This window comes from Callospermophilus lateralis, chromosome 8, assembly GCF_048772815.1.
Source record: "Callospermophilus lateralis isolate mCalLat2 chromosome 8, mCalLat2.hap1, whole genome shotgun sequence".
Taxonomy (NCBI): Eukaryota; Metazoa; Chordata; class Mammalia; order Rodentia; family Sciuridae; genus Callospermophilus; species Callospermophilus lateralis.
The window spans coordinates 39,703,092-39,727,659 of NC_135312.1; the positions used below are offsets into that span (position 1 = coordinate 39,703,092).

At 43.5% G+C, this 24,568-nt stretch overlaps 1 protein-coding gene across 4 annotated transcripts in view; it reads right to left on the reverse strand.

Annotated features, from left to right (window-relative positions):
* The window catches only part of Lnx1 (ligand of numb-protein X 1), a 166,191-nt gene extending 143,173 nt beyond the window's left edge, over positions 1-23,018 (reverse strand). For all 4 annotated transcript variants that reach the window (XM_077110220.1, XM_076864616.2, XM_076864617.2 and 1 more), the window contains exon 1: positions 22,666-23,018. The gene's annotated coding sequence lies outside the window, so the exon portion shown is untranslated. The remainder of the gene's footprint in view (positions 1-22,665) is intronic.
* Between the last annotated feature and the right edge of the window lie 1,550 nt (positions 23,019-24,568).

Consider the following 24,568-nt stretch of genomic DNA (forward strand, 5'->3'; position numbering starts at 1 on the left):
GAGCATATTATGCTAAGTGAAAAAGGCAGCGATGAAAGGACATCTAGATTGCATGATTCCACTTACACGAGGTCCTTGGATTAACAAAATTCATAGAGGCAGAAAGTAATTTTCAAGGGCTGAACACAAAGAGGGACGGTGATGGTTGCACCGTCTTTTACATGAACTACGACCCACTGAGTTGTATATTTTACGCAGGTGAATTTTATGCTATGTGAATTATAATTCAGTAAATTATGATTACCTTTTTAAAAATGGTAAAATGAGCAAATAGAGGTTTGTGGCCTGCAAACTAGCATTCATTTCCTCTGTCATTCAAATTCTCGTTGAACACACTGAGCCAGAGGCGGGGTGAGGTGCTGGGCATAACGGCATTTTGAAGCCACCCGCTTCAGCGCAGAGACCAGGTCACTGGGGCATCAGGAGCCATATGGATAGAAGCAATTGGGGGGCAGCCAAGATAGAAAGTCTTCTCTTCTCAGTCAACTGTCATTTCTTCACATTCTTTCTGCCATAAATAGGCAAACCAGAGAAAGGAGACAAGCTCTCCGCCAGCTATCTTGTGATCCTCAGTTCCTTAGGGGCTTTAGAATCATGAGAACTAAAGACTTGAGAATTAAGTTCCCTTTTGAAATCTAATAAGAACCACACCAGGTGCCCGTCTTTAGCATGAGTCTGGAATGGAAGTGGCTGCCAGATGACAACAAGACCTCTGGGGAAACTTTATTCTTCATACGTTTTGGACAAAACAGGCCTGGCTCGTGAGGGTGTCTCCTGTTCCCTTTAGCTACCTTTGCTCCAGGTACACTCACTGGGGTGCAGCGGGGCTCTGGCTCAGGATGCTGGCAGCCGTTCCCAGCCTTTCTCCCTCAGGCTAATGTCCTGGGGGAGAAGGAGAGCTTAGCTAGGGACAAGACTTCCCCAGATGGTAGATGGGGACCAGATCTGTGTTTTCCTAGGACTCTCGCTGTCGCCCACTGGAGTCTCGCCGTCCACCGAACTCTCTTGTCATGTCCTTGAAGGTACAGGGTGGACCTCAGCATGTATTTATCACCCTTCCTGATGGACATAAATTGCTCACTAACACATCTAAGAAAAGCCCGGTCAAGTGATGGATTTGAGCAATCCTGTTGAAAATGTTACTTTTTTCTAGGTAACTTAGATGAACTCCCACATCATTTCCATGAGAATTGCTATTAATGGTTTGAGACTTTTAATTTAAAAAAAAAATCAAATAATTGTTCAGTGAAAGCCCACCTTTTCTGTGTGCAGGTCAGTCCTGAGTCAGACCTATGTAGATGGATGCCACCATCTGTATACATTTAACGCTCTGAGTCGCATTGGATCCTTGAAGCCTCCTTTTGCTATCACTGCTCCTCAGTGGAGATCTAAAAGTTCTTGGTGCATATGGGAGGAGGGATTATTTATATTCAGAATAAATAAAGAACTTTCACGAGTCAAGCAAAGAAATAAGCTGTATTAGTCCATTTTCATTGTTACAACAAAATTTCTGAGGCCAGGTAATTTATAAAGAAAAGAGTTTTATTCAGCTCAGAATTTTGGAGGCTGACTGTCCAAGAGTGCGTGGGTCCTACACTCTTCCCCTTAGCTAGGCCTCCATCTGCACTCCCTCTGGGTCAAGTGGAGCCAGGTTTATTTCATTATGACCACACAAGTCTATGAGGGAAACTGCATATAGGAAGCAGCCAGACGCAATCCTGGGTGTCTGTTTACAACACTCCAGCTTCAGAGGCCTCTTCAGGTTTCCAAGTAGGAGAGAAAGTGAAAATCACTAGAAACCAAATCATCTCTGGAATTTCTATTAGGCAAAGCTTGGAGGCAGCCATGTGGTTGGAAGGTTGGGAGTGAGTGGAAGTCTGTCCCTAAGACAGTCCTTGGGGCACGCACCCAGGGTAGGATGTTCACCTGGGCTGATAAGGGGGTTCCTGGAGGTGAGGGCGGCAGCTGAGCACCCCTTCCTGCCCAGCCATCCTTCCATGCATCCAGGACTGGACACAGGATGGGAAGTTGTGCCTAAAAGACATAACAATGGTGACAAAGTCCTTTCAACCAAGAAACAGACTGAGTTTGGGCCGACTCTCCCAAAGGGGCAGACTTTCAGTGCTTACTTAGAGTTCGCTCTGGACCTTACACCCTCACTATGACCGTGCGGTCTGCCTTATGAATGGTTTGCCCACTGGCTCGTCTGCACCATCAGCCGTTGCCCTGCCCAGAGCTGATCAAAACCATCAGCAAAGCCATTTGCCTCAAAGATGAGGCAACAGCGCTGAGCTGGAGGAACGGGACAGGCTCAGACCCAGGGCATGGGAGAAGACACCCTTTCTCAGTGTGTGCTCAGTCTTTGGGGTGGTAGGTGTGGCGGTGTGGTTGGCCTGCAACTCATCTCAGCAGATGTCACCAGAAAGACACTAGGCCAGCATCCTGGCTTGATAGAGCCTCCCTTTTTTTTTTTTTTAGATATTACAGGTACATTTCAGATTTTTAAAATGCATGATTCTGTTTAAAAAAGAAAGATCCTCTGTATGTACACACAATAAAGACCATAATTACATCTGTTTTTCTCATTTCTCCAAAATACTAATCCATTGAAAAGTCAAAATCTATACAATGTCCCTGGACTATTTCTTCTATTTCATTGGCGCGGGCACGCGCACACGTTAACGCTACATAGTATTCCAGGAGCTTCTGCTTAAAACAGAGGCTTTAAAATTAATAACGAGGCAAAAACATTTTGTCATTTAGAATTGGGTGCTTATACAGTCAACCTTAATTATTTGTGGATTTCATAGTTGTGAGTTTGACTTCTCCATAAAACTTAATTGTAACTACCAAATCTATATTCATGGTGATTTTGTGATCATTTGTGGACATGCCCAGAGCTGCAAAAATTTGAGTCACCAGATGCACACATTCCCAGCTGAGGTTGAACAAGATGATGTTTGCCTTCTTGTTTCAACAAGTCGATTTAGAACCACACTTTCACATTTTTGTGCTTTCTGTTCATGGTGACATCACCTGTTACCCGCCGCCTGCCTCCCCCGCCTCTGCAGCTTCTTCTTCTCCTTCTTTTTTTTTTTTTTTTTTTTCAGTACTGGGGATTGAACCAAGGGATGTTCTACCACTGAGCTACATCCCCAGTCCTTTTTATTGTTTATTTTGAGACAGATTCTTGCTAAGTTGCTCAGGGTCTCGAAACTTGTGATCCTCCTGCTTCAGTCTTCTGAGTCACTGGAATTACAGGTGTGTACCACAGTGCCTGTCTGGTGACTTGTGCTGAAGAGCTGTCTAGTGTCCCAAAGTAAAGAAGGCAGTGAAGTACCTCACAGAGCAAATACATATATATTAGGTAAGCTTTGCTCAGGCATGAGGTATAGTGCTATTGGGTATTTGATGTTATTGAATCGACAATATATATTAATATAAGCTGTTTTCAATTACACACATAAAACAAGGTTATGTATTGGATGGTTGATTAAAATGTGACTAGATGCTTACAGTTCTCCTAGGAACAATTGTTCAGAATTTGCTAATTTAGTGTTCACAGAGACATAAGAGAACTCAAGTATCAAGAATTTACTGAATCACATCTATGAATACACAACCAGTGTAACTCCGTATCATGTACAATCAAAGGAATGGGAAATTATAGTTCATGTATGTATGACATGTCAAAACACACTCTACTGTCATGTATATCTAAAAAAAATTTTTTTTAAATAATAAAAAAATAAAAAGAATTTACTGAATCAGGCTTAAAAGTAGAACAGAAAAACAAGAATAAAGCTTAAGAACCCTCTCCCAGGTTGGGTTAGGGTCTACTTGCTTGTAGAAGCCAGCTGGGAGAGACCAGTCTGGGTGAGCCTACAGGGTACTAGCCAGAACTTTTCAGGGGGTTCCACTGGCCAGAAGTGTGGTCCTATGGACTGTGTCACTCTGGGATGTGTGTGTTCCAGACATGGTGGGGGCAGGGCAGAGGGCCATGGAATTAAGGAATGCAGTTTCTTGGAGACAATTTTAACAGCCAATGCTAGTCTTTCTGGCCTTGTATGCGGTGAGGGTGATGGATGGTTCTTCTAATCAATTGCAGCTTGACTTGGAAAAGAGTCAGGTGGGCCACTGAGGGGAGAAGATTGGTACTGGGCATGTCTAGGGCTGCATTATCACAGGACCTTGCTCAGTGTCAGGGTAGCTACCTGGAATTGACTGCTGCAATGGCTGAGGCTTCAGAACTGACCTGGGCACTCAGAGTGGGATTTCCAGTGACCACCAGGACAGCGGCTCCTTCTCCTCTGGTTTCCCATCCTTCCTTCCCCTTCACAGTCAGAGGCTGTATCGGGTGTGTAGAGAAAGCTGTTATCATGCACAGCTCTTCTTTGCTGACCTTTGGCCTGCTGCTGCAAGTGCGGCTGCTAATTGCTTACAGCCACTGCCTTCATCCACACAGCTGCTCCTCTGAGGTGTCACCCCGGTCCCCATCCCTCTGCACCCTCGCTAAGTGGGACAGCCCATAGGTGATATGGTGTACAGAAGTCTGCTCCCTCATCTCAAGGCAGGATGAATTCTCAGGTGCAATTCATGCTCCCTGGGATCAGGCTAAACCTGGACCTGCAACAGCCATCTCCTTGCTTGGAATTGTCCCCTGCTCTGTCCTGCTTCTGTCACATCCTTTCTCCTGAGAGCACTTCCTCAAGAAACGCTTTGTACAAGAATCCTTATCTCAGACTCTATTTCTAGATAAGCCAAGTCAAGTGGGTGATGGGGAGGGAGGGGCAGAAAACAATATGAACTTTGAAATCAAATAGATCTGGCTTCAGACCCAACTTCATCAGGGATTAGCGGCAGGAACCGAAAAAGTTAGCTGGATTCCATGAGCCTTTGTTTCCACCTTCACATATATGCAGAAGGACCACATATCACTCGCACAGATGTCGTGATGATCACATTAAATGTAACAGGAAAATGGATGTGAAAATCTATGGCATGGGATAGGGACGCAGTGATGTCAACCTGCCCCGCCTCCTAGAACCTGGACATGCCCTCCCTCCCAGCTTCCCTCTCCACTCTCCCAGTGGGTCCCCCTACACAATGATTGTTGTAGTCTTGCCATGTCCTCCTTCTTCCCTTGAGTGTCTTCCTCTTGCTGTCTCCTTTTCCCAGGGTTTCTTTACCTATTTTTTGCACTGCTTTTCATTTCCTTCGACCATGATGAACTCAGAAAAATGCATGGCCATTCTGTGGGGTACACACAGGGAAGCTCCAGGAGGTTATCAGTTTCTGTAGGCTCAGCAAAGTTAGGTTTGGGTTCATTTTCATAAACAGGACTCAGGGGACTGGTTTGTGGCTTTTCCTGACATAGTGTTTAGCCAGGGAAGGATATGCTATTTTCCTCACAAGATGAAAATCAAGGCCATTAAAAACCAATCATGGTGGTGCTTGACATAAGAGCCCTCATCAATCTTCCTCGTCTGAGCCAAATGGTGCCCCAGAAGGGAGCCCATCCCCACAGTCAGGACATGAGACAAGAGTTTACAGACTCGGCCACAAACTGGCGGTGGGACCCTGGGGAGATTGCATCACCTCCTTGAGGTCCAGTATCTCTGTCACCAGAAAGGCTCTACCGTGAAATATGTGCCAGCTACTCCACAAGGGACCTGCTGGGATTCAGAAACTACTATCTGGGAGGCACCGGAACCCAGTGCAGAAACTGGGAACAATACATTTTGATACTAATATTCTTGTTACGAACACCATGAAACCATTGCAAATCACTCATCAGGTCACCGAGCATACTGCTTTTTGTCAGCTTTTTCACTGCTGTGACTGAAAAAACAAAACCAGCACCATTGTAGAGGAAGAAAAGTTTATTTGGGGGCTCATAATTTCAGAGATCTCTGGCCATAGCTGGCTCCATTCCTGGCTCACATGATGATCAGGAAGCAGGAGAGACTTCACTTGCCAGATACCAAATATGTACCCCAAAGCCACACTCCCAGGGACCCACCTCCTCCAGCTACACCCTACCTGCTTTCAGTTACCACTCATTTAATCCCCTCAGGGGAATTAATTCACTTTATTGGATTAAGGCTCTCATAACTCAATCATTTCTCCTTTAAACCTTGCATTGTCTCATGCATGAGCTTTTTGGGGACACCTCACATCCAAACTATGAGAATACTGTGATCTATTCCTCTATGGTAACACCATGGAAAGGGTGGGGAATCTGAAAGTCACCCATTAGCCTTGTGCACCCAATATCAGCCACTCAACTGGATTTTTATTGTAGTTATTTTAATCACAAGCCCAGTAGAACAGCCTGAGATAATTAGCACTTAATGTCTGCCCATCTCAGTTCTCCATTCTTCTGGTGTTGATACTCCATGTCTTCTGGAGAGCTCCTCCTCCATCCCCTGGTCTTAGTGCCACTGACAGGTGTGGCATTGGCCAACCAAATCACCACCTTCCATGGCAGAAAGTGGGTGCAGGACCTGGCCTCAGGAGACCATAGTCCATTTCTCCCTGGTCATGGATTGGCCCCAAAGGTGGCTGATTGACTCAGTTAATGATTCCTTCTCAGCATGTTTGAGCTCTCTGACTTGTAACCAAGCAAGTTAGGATCTTTTCTGTCCCATGGGGTGGGATGGGAAGAATGATACCAGTTCCCTCTAAAGTAGAATAGTGCAGTGGCCAGATGCTGGCGGGGTGGGAATGGGGTTGGTGGGGGTTATGCGGGGCAGGTGGGGGGATTCAGTATTGTTGGAACCAGATCCCCTCCTCTAGACTTCCCTATTTTGTGAGCCAACAATATCCCTCTGTTTCAAATGAGCATTACCTCACATAATTCACTATAATGTTTAAAAGAATCTCATTTTAAAAAATATACATTTCCATTAAGATAGATGTTCTCCTTCCTCAAGCATCTTATAGTAAAGAATATTTTCCATTTGAATAGAATGAGTCTATTCATCATTAATACATTGTAATTATTCAATAGTATTACAAAGAGACATAGGACTGATATCTGATAAGTTGTTGATTATTTAACGTAAAATCTATGTATTGGAAAGTAGGGGCATGATTTGATACATGTTCTGTCAACTCATCTTAAAAAGCCATCTTATATTCAAAACATTGAAAACATCCAAGAGATTAAAAAGGGCCAAATACTCGTCTTTGGGTATCTCAGGGTTTAGCCTACTACTTTTCATATCAAGGAGACTGTGTCTATGTAAGTCAAGTTTACATTTTCTTTTCTTTTTTTTTTTTTTTTTAAGTTTACATTTTCTCACATCTGTTTCACATGCACGTATATATGTAGGAGTACTTCTTGTCCTAACTGCAGCTGGGAAGATGTAGAAAGCTGTAAATATTTACTGAATGTGCATAAAACAGCAGTGTGGTCTCATGTGGCCCGTTATGGGGGACTAGGAGTATTAGATCCCACTTTTGGCTGCATCACTAATTCCTGGTGTGACCTTAGGCCCGTCAACTAGTATCATTTACGTAAAGGAGATACTAATATTTACTGGCCAGCACTCCAAAAGCAATAACCTCCGAGGACAACGCCTGCTATTCAGAGTGGAAATCAAAGAAGAATCTCACAGAGGCCGCACATCGATTACTTTATCTTTCCTCCTTTTTATATTTCTAAGGAGGAGGAGTGTTGTGGCTGAAGGGATACAGCATCCTCGCCTGGCTTCAGGGAAAACAAAGCTTGATTGTCTCTAACACATTAGCTCTCAGCTGCCTATGCATGTCCCTGTGGTTAGGACACAACCTGACCACAGCAGCCAGGTTTAGAAATGTCCCTCAGAGAAGATCACAGGAGAAATAAATGATGGCAAAGGAATTAGGATGGCATTTGAGACTCTAGTTAGACCTTCCTGTCCCTTAGAATACAAAGTGGGGGCTTGGGGGTGTTGCCCCAAAGTGGAATCTAATTGCCTGTTTTATGTGAGGCCCTGGGTTTCATCCCCAGCCCTGGGGGAAAAATAAAAGAAAAAAGGAAAAAAAGAAAGAGAGGGAGGGAGGGAGGGAGGGAGGGAGAGAGAGGGAGAGAGAGAGAGAGAGAGAGAGAGAGAGAGAGAGAGAGAGAGAGAGAAAGACAACTTGAGCCAGAAGGATTCAGTGATAAACTGATTTTGTTCCTTGTGACCTTAAGCAATTCATTTTACCTTTAAGTATCAGGTTGTTTAACTGTAAAACAGAAAAATAATAATACCCATACTTAAGTGTTCTGAAACTGTTACACAAAATGTGCAAGAAGCACCTGATAAACTCTGGTTTTCTGTCCTCTCCCGTTTGCCCTCTTACGTGGAGAGCCATTTGACACAGGGACAGCAGACAGAGCACCTCCATACTTTCCTCCCTGAGCAGACTCTCAGCAGCTTTCAGTGCTGCGCTCCTGGTGAGCCCACGGTTGTGGGTCCACGTTAGACTCTGAAAACATGTCTTGGATCTATCTTTGTCTCTTCCCATCAAGGAACAAACAACCACGTACCAGGAAACATGTTCCCTGAACTGGAAACATTTGTTTGGAGTGAAGGCACTGGAAGCTTCTTCTCCTACATGGAACCCAGGTGTCCACCCTCCACCCCAAAGAAGCAGCAGCAGCCTCCGTGGTGAGGATCTGGGGATCACAGATGGAAGATTCTTGAGCTGTGTTAATAATTAGGACTGGATAATGGCCTCAGTTGTTTCACTTCCCTTTACTGCTGCGAGGACAGGATATAGGTGAAGGCAGTTCTACAAGAGGAAACCCAATTTGTACTGGCAAAGAATCTCGTAGTACAAAGAAGAGAATCCCAGGAACTGAACCATGGGTAGCCTCATGGTCACTGAGCCATAGTCCTGGGGAAAGCACAGCCCTGCCTCCCCCCCCAAAAATTGTGTTTTGCTTTTTTTTTAAGTTATGGTTTTCCAATTGCTTTAGGAACTTCTTTCCAATGACCAAAATTTTATGACCCACTGAAACAATTTGTTTGTACCAAGCATTGCCTGAAAAACATATAATCTGAATTAGCAGAGGTCAGGGCACAGCCCTTGTGAAATTTTCCGAAAAAAACCTGAAAGTGAAAGAGTGAGCTCTCCCAGACAAAAGTAAATACTCATAAATAATAATTCCTTTGTTTGCAAGTGCTCTGCACTGTACATTTCTTTTTGCATGTTGTTGACGTTTTCATGGCCCTGTGAAGCTGCAGCATTGTTCAATCCGCACAGCATCCTGAGGGAGCATCCCTAGTGCTGTATTTCATCACTTCTATGAGACCAAAGGGTGGAGCGTGCATTCGTATTTTATGTACCACCCAGAAAGAAAACAAAATGCTGCCATTTAAACGACAATGCATCACCAGTTGCAAAACAAAGCAAAACAAAAACCCCACAGAGTTCAAATGGGAAATAATGAGTGGCTTAGAATTGATGGGATGCAGACTTTCTCCTTGGCAGATGAGTCCTTGACCTTGTGTTCAAGGTCAGGACTGCTGATGGGGTCTAGACCACCACTCAAACTCAAGACAGACTTCTTCCCAGATGGATTCCGCTCAACCAGACCTAGCAATTTTGATGCTGATCTTGGGAGTAAGACAGAAGATTCCCGTCACATATTCCAGAAACTAACACTTTAGAAGAAAAGATTTTTTTACTGAGACATGGCAGCCATCCTGGTAATGACTTTAATAAGACAAGACAAGCTGTTTTCCAGGGGAAATATAAATAACCACCTGCCTTCTGTCTTCAAAATAGATTGTATTAATACAACACAGGTATGATCAATACTTATTATTTGCAGATTCCATAGTTTTAAATTTGCCTATTCAATAATTCTTTTTTTTTTGAGGGGGGTATAGTGATTAAGCCCAGGGGTACTCTACCACTGAGCCACATTTACAGCACTTTTATTTTTAATTTTGAGACATGGCCTCGCTAAGATGCCCAAGCTGGCCTTGAACTTGTGATCCTCTTACCTCAGCCTCCTGTGTTGCTGGGATTACAGGTGTACATTACTGTGCCAGGCAATAAAGTTTAATTTAATGCCCAATTGATCAATACTCAAAGTGCTTTTGTGGTCATTTGTGGACAAGTTCAGAGCAGTGAAAATTTGACTCACCAGATCACACATCTTCAGCTGGGGCCCAACAAGGTGACCTTAGCCTTCTTTTTTCAGAAGGGCTCTTTTTGTGGCACATTTTTCTCATTTTTGTGCTTTTAACTTATGATTCCACTGTTTCAAATGGCCCTTCAGTGTAGTGCTGAAGTGTTGTCTAGTATTCCAAAGCTTAAGAAGGTTGACATGTGTTTTAAGGAGCAAATATTCACATTAGATAAGCTTCCTTTAGGCATGAGTTACAGTGCTATTGGACACACGTTCAATGCTAAAGAATCAATCATGTGTATTGATAAGGTTTCTTCAAACAGAAACACACCTAAGACAAAGCTATGTATTGATCATTTGATGAAAATGTGGTGACCAGAGACTTGCAGCCACTCAGCCTATTTCTTCCTAACCAGAATTGCATTGAAGTGCTAAAGTGCCAAATGGCCTATTTTTTTTTTTTTTTGTTTTCACCTTATAAGCGGTTCATGTCTCATGACTGCAAAGCCCAGTGGAGGAGACAAGTCAGAGCAATAATCAGGAGTTATATGTATATTCACATGCTAAGTAGACAAAAATAATTGGCTCAATAACAAGATCTAGAAGGAGACACAGAAACCTGACTGATAGGATAGTGGTGGTAGAAATATAGGTTTTGACTTTCTTTTGTTACTTTTAACTCTTTGGAGATTTAGGTGTTAAAAACAAGAGTGTCATACAGGTGAGGAAGCAGCTTCTCATGAAGCAGGTTTGGGGAAAGCAGCCCAGAGTGTCACAGGGAGGTGGCTGCACATCTTTCTCCCCCGGCAGTGCCTTTTTGGCTGCAGAACAAGCTAACTCTGTTACAGAATCAGCCTGGAGCTTTGAGTCAACATTTTAGCCTAATCTTTGCAAAAACCACAGGAAAAAATGAGAAGGAAGAGGAGTAAGAGAGACAGTCTGTGGCCCTGGTGCTTTCTGTGGAAGATGGAGCACTGGTAAGTGCATCAACAGCCACACGCCTCTTTGCTAAATATGAAGGATCCGGTGCTTTTGTTTTAAACCTTGATGTGATATTAACAATAAAGAACCATCAATTTAGGGGAACATACTGCAACCATAACCCTGGGAAATACATCCCTGTAGGGGGAGCCTTGTCAATGGTGGAAACAACCAGTAAGACTGCTGTTATAAAAATGCTGAGACTTGCTGGGGTGCAAAAGAAAATGCCACACAGTATCTTACAGAGAGGGTAAGGACCTCGGCAGGTGGATTCTTTCCTTGTGTCCTGTGAACTGATTTTCCCCGAATTGTGCACTGGCTCCTTCTCACAAGAGTTTTGAAAGCAGATCCAGGTTTCAGGTTTGACTCCCATGAGCTATGCTTGGACAGTCTTTGTTTTTCCCAGTCTGGTCGGCACTCCTTCCGGGGCCTCCCTCAATCCCTGGCTGGGGCTGAGGCCTGGCTGTTGTTGGGGATGAAAAGGTATTGGAAGCCCGGCTGCTGTAATTGGAGCTTGCACCTGCAGAGCCCGGCTTTGGAGGCAGCACCGATTCTGTTTCTTCAATGAACACTGAGATGCTGCACGGGTTTTTTGGCTTGAGGCTGCTGGAGGAAATCCAGGTTGCTGGGCCACCTTCTCTGTTCTGGGGGAGTAGGGGCCACCCTCTTCTCTCTCCAGGAGGGAGGGATTTTAGCCATGCATATCCATCCGGTGTATTTTGATCTCTTGATTTTGGTCCCAAGAGGAGAGTTAGCAGATAAAAGGTGCCCTTCAGGAACAGTGAACCCTAGCATAGTAGGGCTCTCACCCACCAAGAAGCGGATGTGTTGTTTCTGAGTTCCTCACACTTCCTTAACAATTGCCAGACAGGGCTGAGGAGTGATGGCCACAACCCCCAAGTTCATTCAATCCAAGGAGAGAGAAATGGTGGAATTTCTTAAGTGGACCAAGTGACTATGCCTCTGTCCCTGCTCCTAACACACAGGACTCCATCCTAATGCACATATTTAATATCACAATCCTAATGAATTTTTCATACATATATACCCACGAAATTATCACCACAATCAAGATAAGGAGCATATCCATCACCCCCAAAAGTGTCCTCCTGGTCCCTCCACCACATCCCCACACAAACACTGATCTGGTTCCTATAACTCTAGGTCGTCGGCATTTTCTAGAATTCTACAAAAGTGGAATCAGACAGTGTGCATCCTTTTTTTTTGACACTTTGGAGACTCATATTGTGTGTGACAACACTTCTCACAGTGGGGTAGTATTCCATGGTGTGGACACAGCATAGTCACAGTTATTCAATCACCTATGAATGGGCATTTGGGGTGTCCCCAGTTTGGGGCTACTACCAATAAAGCTTCTGTGAAAATATGAGACTTGCTGGGGTACGACTCTTTGGACGGGGGTAAATTTCTATTTCTCATGAGTAAATATTTAGGAGTGCAATGGTTAGATCCTATGGTAGGCTTATTTTAATTTGTTCTCATAGAATTTTCAGCACTGATCAGAGCATGTGGGGAAGAAGCTGGGAGCCCAGGGCCTTATAGCCCTGTGCATTCCCCATGTGCCTTACTCTGCTTACATGATGCAACGGGGCTCATCCAAAGTCAAGACTGGTTCAGGCCACTTTCATGTTTTACAGCTCATGAGAGATTAACAATCAAAGAAATCTCAAAATAGAGATATGAAATATTTTAAATGTTTATTTGGAACAAATTAATGATTTTGAACATATTTTTAAAATTCAGCAAGCATATAGCATTGGAGGATTATGTCAATATTTTAGATTAGATACCTACTCTGGGGCCTAGGATGAATGGCCTGGTGACCTGCCACTGTCACCTTATGATAGGCCACGAGAAACCAGCACCACATAGTCCTTCTCACATAGCCTCTATACCCCTAAAGTCATATCTGGAATGGGTACTCTAACCCCTTGTGCTGGGGTAGGGCGGTGTCAAATGAATGCACAGGTATGGCCTGGAAGAAAGGACCATCTCCAAAGGTACCCATTTCCTGTCCAAATGGTAATCCTGACCCTGCAGCCTTCTGGGGGGACTCTTGCTCCATCCACTTACAAGCTGGTGATACCTGAGGCTTGCTTGAGGCTGGTTGGAGTCCCAGTCTTTTCTGTCAAGTTTGAGACCAAAATGCTGCCATGTCTAGAGATCATTCTCCTTGAAGAATGACCAAAGACCACCCACTGCTGCCCAGGAAGCTCCAACCCCTGGGGACTTTGACCATGGCCTCTGAGGAACTGTAATCTCCCTTTGCCTCTGTGTGCAGGAAGGATGCTGGTGCTCCAAGTGGGTGACTTTGTGCTCCAGAGGCCATGTGACATTGTCTGGAGATGTTTTTGGTTGTCAGATGTGGGAGGAGCTACTGATATCTAGGAGGCAGAGGCCCAGGGTGTGGCTAAACATCCTACAACACACAGGACAGTCTCCATGTCAGAGCATTACCAGCTCCAAATGCCTGTCCTGGGAAAATTGAGAAACCTTGATCTTTATAACTGAATCAGGTGGCACCCAGAATGGACAGAGAGTGACTGATGCAGAGAATGAGATGGAGTCTATGTTCACTAATCAGACAAGGGCTGTGGGATAGAGAGAGAGTCATAAAGCCTGAGGGGACTGAGGAATCGATGGCTTGAGACCTCATACCATCTCCCCTTTCCCTCACCTCCTTCTGCCTCCTAAGAGCTTCAGAGTGAAGCAGATCTGGGTTCAAACCCAGGCCCACTGTTTTGGACAACTTTCTGAAGCTCTTTGCACCTCATTTTCTTTATCTGAAAAATGGGAATAACAACAGGACTTTCCAGAAATCTGAGGATGAAACACAAGAAACCAAACCGAGTTGAGTTTGGGGTGCCTGGCCCACAGTAGGAACTCCACAACAATTAGCAAGATTCCACGAATCTGGCACTCACAGAACATCAGGCACCCTGCCAGGTGTGTCTCCTAGCCACTCAGCACCAGTTGGTGACAAATTTTTATTTGTCTACTAAAATGTTTAAAGAACTCGGAAGTCTTAGCAACAGTGACCCCTGCCCTTCAAAAATAAAACCCGATGGGTAAATTGAACTCATTGTTTTGCACTTCATTTTAGTGATAAAAGAAAGAAATGGAAAGTGATTTAAGTAAAGTGTTGATATGTGCCCATGAATTAGTTTAAGGTCCATAAGAAATTTACAGGATGAAGTTTGTCAGAAAATATGGCACCATCTGGGATTCTAGCAGCAGATCCTCGGATGATCATGGCTACCTCTTTGCTGGACCTAGTGGGATTCCACGTCAGGTGCTCAGGAGCCTCTCAGGTGGGGTAGATTAATTTGATACCTGAAGGGCCTGTTGCCAGATGGAGAAGCACAGACCTGTGAGGCTCCTGCTAGAGGGAGCTCCGCCTGGGTATTCTGGGAGGTCCTTGTTACAAACCCAGAGAACCAGTTCTGTGAGGTTGGCTCAAAGGGCATATTTAACCAGAGTGGCAGAGAGGTGTGGCAAGGGGGTGGAGGAAGTCTGGGAAGGGATTATAAGCAGCACAGTCAAAATGCTGTCCTCAGTTTTTAAGAGAGAGAGAGAAATAATACCTACCTGCCGTCCGGGCCCTCAGACAGCTGCGGATTGTTGCCAACAGGAGGGGAGTGAGCACACAGAATCTCCAGAGAGCAAAAAGATAACCCAGGACAAGGCAGCACCCAGGCCAAAAAATAAGGGCAAAAAAATTTGGCTACACTGTCTTTGTGTTTTCCTTGGGACAGGAACATATTTGAAAGTGCAGATTTGCTCTGCACCTGGAGATATATGATGGCCAGGACACAGTAGGAATCCAGGGGAGGGGCTTCTTTAGCAATTCTAGGGAGGCTTAGGAGACTGGAGCCAAGGGAGATCTACCGAGGAACATTCTAGAAGGCAGTTGAGATTTCCTGGCCTTTGGTCACCAGCCCAGGCGTGTGGCAGAGTCCTCTCATGCAGCAAGTGAATGAGTAGATTTAGTAATTTCCTTCCCTTACGTGGGTCATTGGCGTTTCTCCACAGGGCTACTCCAGAAAACAAAGGAGGCTTTCCTTACTTAAATCAAAAGGCCAAGGGCCACAGAAATTGCTTTTTGGTAATAGGCTGGCACTAAGGCGTGCCACCAAGAACCTTTACTTTGTCCCTGTCTGACTATGGAACAGGGCACGGTGGTGAACGCCTATAATTCTAGCAGCTCAGGAGGCCGAGGCAGGAGGATAGCAAGTTCAAACCTAGTCTTAGCAATTTAGTGGCCCTAAGCAACTTAGAAAGACCCTTTTAATTTCTCAAAATAAAATATAAAAAGGCCTGGGGATGTGACTCAGTGGTTAAGTGCCCCTGAGGTCAATCCCATTAACAAAAAAAAAAAAAGAAAAAAAAAGATTTATGGAAGGAAGATGTTTGAGTGACAGGCACTCCGTTCATTCTTCTAATGCTCCATGAACTGTGAATTGACATAGCAGGAGCTAGCCGTCTGCTCTGCATTATCTTGTCTTCTCAATGACTGCCCACCAGGTTTAATTAGGTGGGATGTGCCTTCGTCTCTTATCTGTGGACACTGGAGAGAAAGACTGCCACTTTCCTTCTCTAATGCTTATTTTAGTGTCCCAATAAAGGGGTTTTGGAAGAGTGATTGAAGTGATGGGACATATGCGTATGTCAATAAAGGTATTGATCACTCTTTTACTCAGTTCCCTTTGTAAAGTCTGAGGCAGCCAATTCCTATTCTCAGTTCAGGAGAGAAGAGCTTTATACCTGGAAAGGGGTGGCTTTATGGGTGACATCACTGCCCATAACTTCCACTGCACATATCTTCCTTTTGCTCTCGTTGACAGGAAGCTCAGTTGAATCCAATGCCCAACTATATCGATTAAGAAGACTCTTATGTCATCTCTGCTGGGTTCTTATTTTTTCTGGCCTTATCAACAATCTCTAATTTGCCCTTATCCTAATTCAAACTCTTTTTTTATATATATTTGCCATATTTTATTGCAGAACTCCCAGACTCAAATTCCCCCAACTGCTGGGCAGTTGAATAATTGAAGTGGGTGGGGGTACTGGGCATGGTGGGGACTGGCAATCTGGAAGAGGTCTTCCCTCACATTTTACTAAAATAATGTTGTCCCCTACCCTATTTTCAACCTCTACCCCTTAGCCCTAAGTTATTCATGGCATTTATAATTCCCTTAATTTTTCCTCATTAATCTGTCTGCTTGGTTGCTGTCTATTTCACCTCTGCTATACCCCCCATACCTAGAATAGTGCCTTGCACAGAATTGTCACCAAATCTCTTTGCTGAGTGCATGAACAAGTGAATGAATGTAGGGACAGTAGGTCTGGATTTTCCTGTTTTAAAAGAATTCAAAATTTAGATTTTTATATGAAATTTCCTAATTTTTTAAGATGTTAGTAGATAATAGAATTAAAAAATTAAAACTCTGTGCTGGCCAGAAATGGGCCGTGCTAATTGTGTGGCCTCAGTTCTCCTTTCTGTCCTGCAGTTGTTGCCTCAGTCCCTTTGTAGAATGAAGTGTACTATAAACAAATGAAAACACACATCTGGCTTAGGCTTTACAAAGCTCCATCACCCACTATTCATTTTTTTTTTCACTTGTTGTTTCATTATTGTTCTAATCTAGCATGAATCAATTAAGATGCCTCACATGGAGATGAAGTGAACATGTGTGTTTAGAGGTGGAGAAAGCTCAAAAGCTCAAAAGACTAGGAATGGAACCACCATATGACCCAGCTGTACCACTCCTTGATATTTATCAAGTATCTGAGAGAATACTATAGCAATATATGTGTACCCATGTTGATAGCGGCCCAATCCCCAATAGCCAAGTTATGGAACCAGCCTAGATACCCATCAAAGGGAATGGGGATGGGAGGAGAGGAGGGAAAGGGGAGGTACTGGAAATGAAATGGACCAAATTAGGTTATATGTGTATATCACAAGGTATCCCACTATTTTGTACAATTATAATACACCAACAAAAATAAAAGAGGTGCAGGAAGCTATATGAGGCAGGAAGGCTCTGGCAGCCCAGGCTGGACTCCTGGCCAGGTTAGTTACCTGGAGGAGGAAAGGGTCCTGGCTCCATCTCCTTTCTTCTTCTTGGACCAGAGTTTAGGCAGATGCTTTACCTGCCATGGCTGTGCCCTCACATTCAGTTTCAGCTTCATGCTGGTCTATTTCTACAAATTTTTATGTAGAACTGGGTTATCAGGGTGTGGGTTTCTTAAAATCCTCTCATATACCACCCGACATCCATCAAGAGCTACAGCCTGAAATATTTCAGTAGCACACTTATGTGCTCTCACACCCACACTAAAAAATAAGCCTGTTGCATAATATATCTCATTTCTGTACCTTCAATAGGATGCCACCTTAGGTGTTTGGAGGCAATCTCCTTATATAGTTAATTGGTGGAGTTGTCTGGTCTTTGTGATTTAACAGAGTGTCTTAGCTAATCTTTAAAGGAAGCATGACCAAGTTCTGACCAAGACTTTATAATTTTTCCCCCAAAAGAAGAGCCTTAAAATAAAATTTAAGTATTATAACATAGGTCTCCACCTATGAAATATTCTAGGAAATACTGAGATATTTTTTTTCTCCTACAGTTCTCCTAATCATCTTCCCCTAAATCATTGATCCACCTTTTTAATAAACAAACAAACAAACTACAACCAAAAACCCAATCCAACTCATTGCCATTTTTAAATTATGGTAAAATACACATAACATAAAATTTGCCATCTTAATCATTTTTTGTAAGTGTGTAGTCAGTAGTTAAGTCCATTCACATTGTTGTACAACCATCACCACTGTTTCCAGGACTCTTTCCAGTTTGCAAAACAGAAACTCTGTTACCATTAAATAATAATTCCCAATTCCCCCAAACCCCCGGCTCTTAACCACTTTCTATCTCTATGAATCTGACTACTCTAGATGCCTCATGCAGCAGGAATCATATAACATTTGTCCTTTTGTAATTGGCTTTATTTCGCTTAACATAATGTCCTCAAATTTCATCCAACTTATGCCAAGTGTCAGAATTTCCCTTCTCTCTTTTTTAAACATTTATATATTTTTTAAAATTTATTCTACTTAGTTGTATATGACTGCAGAATGCATTTCAATTCGTCGTACAAAAATGGAGCACAACATCATTTCAATTCTCTAGTTATACACCGTGTAGAGATCCCTACTCTTTTAAGGTGAAATAGCACCGCATTGTATGTATATACTACATTTTGTTTACCCATTCATCTGTCAGTGGATACCTTTCCTTTCACATTTAAGCTAATGTGAATAATGTTACTATGAATATAGATATATAAGCATTGGTTTGAGTTTCCACTTCCTAATCTTTGAGATATATACCAAGAAGTGGGATTGCTGTGTCATAGGACAATTCTGCTTTTAGTTTTTTGATGAACTGTCCTGCTATTTTCCACAATAGCTGTACCAATATGCATTCCCACCAAGTATGCACAGAGGTTCTAATTTCTCCACATCCTTGACAACACTTGTTTCTTTCTTTTTAACAAAAACTAAACTAATGAGTGTGAGTTGGCATTTCTCTGTGGTTTTGATTGGGGTTTTCATAATGATTAGTGATGCTGAGCATCTTTTCACGGGGGTCTTGCTCATTTGTATATCTTCTTTGGAGAAATGCCTGTTCAAGTCTTTTGCCCATTTCTAAATTGTATTCTTGTTGTTGTTGTTGTTGTTGTTGAATTGGAGGAGTTCTTTATATATTCTGGATATTGATCTCTTATCAGATATATATAATTTGTAAGTATTTTCTCCCACTCTGGGTCACCTTTTCACTCTGTTGATTGTGTCTTTAGGGGTACAGGTGTTTTTAATTTTGATATATCATTGGCATTTTCCTCTTCCTCTTTTGGCTCCCCTGGTTCTCAGGGATGTGGACTGTAGGGAAGAGAGGACCGCCACACAGCTCCAACAGCAGGGCTAAAAGCCCATGCTAAAAGATCACCATGGCCTACTGCAAATAGACTTTCAGAAAAGTTTCAAGAATTACAAGGTTCCTTGCCCTTCCATCCCCACAGATACACTCATGATGCAGAATTGATTTAGCAATAATTCTGCTTTAAGCTCTGGGGTAGCCTTGGTGGTGGTTATTGGGTTGTCAGGAAGATCATGACCATTACTGTTGGCCCAAAACCCACTGAGTGCACACAAAGGCCACCCCTAACAATGGGAAACCAATAGACGAGAGGTCTCCTGAGCATGCAGGGCAACACCAGGACCATTCAAGGCCAAAACAATGACAAGGTTATGATGCCCCCTTCCCCAAAACATATCAAAGAAAACCAAGAAGTCATAAAATAAGTCCAAAATTTTCTGATTTTTCAGAAGACAATGATGTCACAGTTTCTTTTGAAATACTCAAATCTATTCTTTAAAAATTTCTTTCTTTTAAGCAATTTGGGTTTTTAAAAATTATTTTTTAACGATCCTGCATTGCCAGTGCCCTAACCCATTTTGATCCACCTGTTGGAAAATCGTATTAATATCTAATATTGATCATATGCTTCATATGCTGTGCATTCTGTGTGTACCATGTAGAAGAACTTATTTAATCAGGTCAGTCCCATGAGTCATCACTGTTACAGCCTCCAATTTTCCAGTGAAGGAAACTGAGGCACATTAATTTGCCTAAGATGGAAAAGCTAGTAATAAGTTGCAGAACCAGGTTGGACCCGGAGAGCTCGGCTCCAGAGCCTCTTGGCTCAAAGTCTACAATGCAGCCTTTGACCTGGTGTGCATGGTCCACCTGGACCAACTTGTCTGTCCAGCCCCTGCCCTTGCCTCTGGCCCTGGCACTAGCCACACTAGTTAACTGCTGGAACTTACCACCCATTTCTCCCTCTTGCCTTTCACACCACTCTCTTTGCCTCCCTCTGGCCCTTCTTCCCTGTTGATCCTGACCCATCCAGGATTCCCCTTGAGCATCTCGTTTCTCCCCCTGCATTTGGGTTAGGTGCCCTTCCTCAGTAAGACAGCTTTCATTGCCCTTGGTCATATGGAATTGTCACTGACTGCTTGTCTGCTGCCTCGTAGATGGAGTGTCCTTTAAGAATGGAAACCCTAGTTTTAAATCTCTGTGTCTAGCTGAGTGTGGTGGTGTGCGCTTGTAATTCTAGCGGCTTGGGAGGCTGAGGCATGATCATGAGTTCAAAGCCAGCCTCGGCAGCTTAGCAAGGGCCTAAGCATCTTGGCAAGACCCTGTATCTAAATAAAATACAAAAAAAGGTAGGGGGAACTGGTGATGTGGCTCAGTGGTTAAGTGCCTCTGGGTTCAATCCCTGGTACAAAAAATCAAAAACAACAACAACAAAAAAAACTCTGTGTCTCAATGTAGAGACAAAACAAACCCCTGGTACCTGGTGCTTCACTGCTTCATTAGTACCTGTTGTTGAGCAAGGGAGAGCCTGGGCAAGATTTTGGCAGAATAGAAATAGGAGCAGTGATCGCAGAGAATAATTTGTTCCCTGAAAATGTTGTTGCTACCCTAAGCAGACCCTGAGCAGCCCGCGTCCTTGTAAATGAGAGCAGTACTGAATGGGATGGGATAAAGGGTGTGAGCTCACCTCTCCAGGCCTGGGGCCAGGAACACGTGCCCTATATACCTGGAAAGACAGCTCTGCCCCTCAAAGCTCAAAGATGGGAATGACATAATACAGATCCTTCTCGGGATGACATCCTGACTAATCCATTGTAAGTGGATGATATTATAAATTGAAAATGCACCTGATACACCTGACCTACTGAACATCCTAGCTTGGCCTAGCTCACCTCAAATGTGCTCAGAGCACTTACGTCAGCCTAGAGTCAGGACATCGTCTCTCACAAAGCCCATTTGATGATAACATGTTAAATATTATTGAATATGGTATTGAAAGTGAGAAGCAGAATGGTTGTATGAGTTCTGGAAAGTATGGTTTCTGCTGAAAACATATCACTTCCACACCATCCTAGAGTTGCAAAATTGTAAGTCAAACAATCATAAATTAGGAGCCATCTAATACAGAGGATGGACCACAGTCCTTAAGGTCATTATGTGGGGCCAAGCAAGGTAGGCACCACGAGGAGTGGTGGAGGGATGTAGAGGCCCAGACCAGTTGTCAGAGCCTAAGCAGGGAAGGAGGGCATCTGTGTGGGGACGAGGACAGGGCTTGTGCCAGCTGTAGGTTTTTGGGATCCAGGGCATAAACAAATGAGCAAAAATATTAAACAATTAAATGATTAAATATATGAATATATCTTAAATTATATAAAATAATATATAATGTATTACTATATATTATAAATTTATTAAGTATATTAAATAATCAAATATATATCATTGGAATCTGGCTCCAATAAATGTTAAAGAAGGGAGTTTTCATGGAAATCTTTTCCTTTGCTTTAAAAAAAAAAAAGGAAACTAACTTGCAAAGATTGTAAAAATGTATGCAATCCCAATAAGATTAATTGTATTTATATAACATGGAGAAAAGGAGAAAGACAGAATGAACTCTGTGCTGTTGTATTGGACTTGGAAGGACCCAGAATGCATTTATGGTTTCCAATACCTGTAGATCACTATGGAAATAAATATATATGTGAAGAGAAAACAAAGATGGGATTTGAAATCAAATCTATGTAGCTCTTCTTGCTGTTTTATGCCACCTCCCTCCACATACTGCCTCTGCTATGAAACTTCCCACCTCCCCACCACAGGTCTCCAAAGCCTCCAGCCCAGCTCTCACACACTTAGTGAGCCCCCCAAGCCCCCTCCATCCCGAACATTCATATCATGCTGCACACAGCTCATTGCACAACCAACTCTCATGTTTACATCAAACAGAAGGCAGGGCTCCTCTTGTCTGTGTCCCCAGCCTCTCCTTTGCAGCCACACACATGCTCATGGTCTTGCTGTAAATGTTCACCCCACAAACTCCTCCCTGAGGACATGTGCTGATCTGAAATGCTCTCCCTCAATCTCCTCTCCTCTCTGTGCTAAGGCCAAGCTTTGAAGAGCCCCCACCACCTCTTTGGCATTCCTTGGGCATAGAGCTTTCACTGTGACATAGGACCCAGTGTTGGGACAGTGTCTCTTCTTGCAACAAGAAAACCTAGTCCTGCAGAAATGAAACAAAATGTGCCTGTGAATATGTTTTAAAAACTAATGAAGACTAATGTTATATAAATACAATTGGCCTTACTGGGATTGCATACATTTTTACTGATCTGTTTTGCAACTTAGTTTCCTTAAAAAAAAAAAAAAAAAAAAAGCAAAGGAGAAGATTTTCATAAAGTCAGTAAGGAAAAAAAAAAATGACCCAAAAAGCGCTATCGTCTGGAGGACTTCCTAGTGTTTTGAGGAAGGTCCCTACTAGGTGTTCCTCCCCAACTTGGGGGTGGTGTGCATGTGTGTCGGATAGGGCCAGGGTAGGAGCCTGGGCAGGGGCAAAGTACTTGGAAATTGCATGAGATTCCACCTGGTGGGGGAACCAGGCCCTCTTACCTTTGCTGGGTAGTTTTCCAGTGGTGTGAGGCCTCTGGGACAATCCACCTGGGAGCTGATTCTCTGGCTTAGCAGCAGATCAGGAAAATTTCCATCTCTCTCCTGAGTCCCACCTTCTGAATAGGCATGAAAATCCCCCTCCTCAGAGTTCATTCAATACATCCCCTGCCCTAATGAAGACGTGGGGAGCAGATCCCCAATCCTGAGAGCAACCTGTGGGCATCCTCCAAGGAGAGCACCCCACAGAATGCTACTTGTTAGCATCGATGACAAATCTGTGCTGGTTTGGATGGACAGAGGCTCCCTTGAACTTCCTCCTTCTCTCGCCAAAAGCCAGGATGGTCTGTTCACCTTTGGGCTGCCAAGTCAGGCTTACCGCACCCCTGGATGTTGTTTTCCTGCAAGCAATGGGAAAATGAGTTTGCAGCCAGGGAAGGGAAATCAACAAGGAAATAAACACAGGGTCACTGTACCTTCAGGCTATCATTAGGCCAGGGACATGTTTGTACCGGGACCAGTTTCTAAATAAGCAGGAGCTGCTGACCCACAGGCCCCAGAATCCTGGGCATTCTTATATTTTTGAATATGCAAAGAAGTGTGCACTGAAAACTGTATCAGACAAATCAAGCGATTCTGACTTTTTCCTCACACTTTGCCAAAAGTTTCAAAGGTTTTCCATAAGCAGTGTTGTCATAACTGAACATTGGCCAGTGTTTGTAAACAAAAAGAAAGAAAAAAAAACTAACATATTTATGGCTAAGGCTTTTTCTAAGATATAGAATTATTGTTTAGATAAGGGTTTCCTCTGCTCCCTCTTTGACAACATCACGTCAGCAGCAGTAACGTCTTGGCTAACAGTTATTAGACATTTTACTGTTTTCCAGGTCCTGTGCTAATTATCTGTATTATTTCAGTTACTTCCCAATGCCATCTTAGAATGATCACCCCCATCATACAGATGAAGAAACTGAGGGTGGGAGGGGTGAAGTCACTTGCAAAGTGACCCAGCTAGTTGAACACTTACACATGGCATTTCTGGAAGTTTTGTGCTTTTCCAAATCTTGCTTTTCCTAGTGGTTGGCTTAAGCACTTCTGGTGGCTGACAGTTCCAGTGATTCGCCAAAAACTGTGCTTGAAAAACTGTTAGCCCTGGAAAAGGAATCCTTTTCCGTCATGGAAGTAGGACCCGTGTCACCCAGGTACCCACTGGCCTCTCTGATCACAGCTGCTGCTGCTGACTGCTGGTCTCCACCACAGTTCTGAATGCCACACGTGGACACTGCGGATCCCTTGGCCTCTGTGTGTGTTTCTGCCATGGCCGGATGGCTGGTTTGTCCTTTTGACTTTAGGATCCTAACTGTGACAAGATTCTTTTAATCAATAATCCACGCAATGGACTGAAGTAAGTCCCACCTGGAAAATTCAGCTTGCCAAGGAGAAGCCCGCACATGTGTTCTCAGTCCTAAGGGCCAACTTTGACTTGTTTTTCTTCATTGTCCTCGTCTGTACTTCCAATGGTGAGCAATTAGCTCTCCTGGGCCGTGGCTGTTCCCCAGGGCAGCTGGCTGCTGGTCAAAGACAAGTAAAACAGTCCTTTAGGAGGCAAAGCGATGCCTTCCAGCGGGACCCAAGTTACCATTTGCATAAATATGCGAGTTACGACATGAGAGCAGTTGTCCCCCTGGTCACCTTGGATTTGGTCTGGTGGAGCTTTGGGATATTTTGCCTTAAGGCCACATAAGTCGTTTAACTTGAGGTTGGTGAGATATTTTTTTCTCATTGGAGACTAAAGACTTGTGTACTGAATTTAGGGTAACAAAAAGGAAGATCAGAGGAGGTTGGGCCTTTAGTTTAGATGCTATTTCACTTTTCTTTCCAGTGTTTTACCACTAAGTGCCCTCTC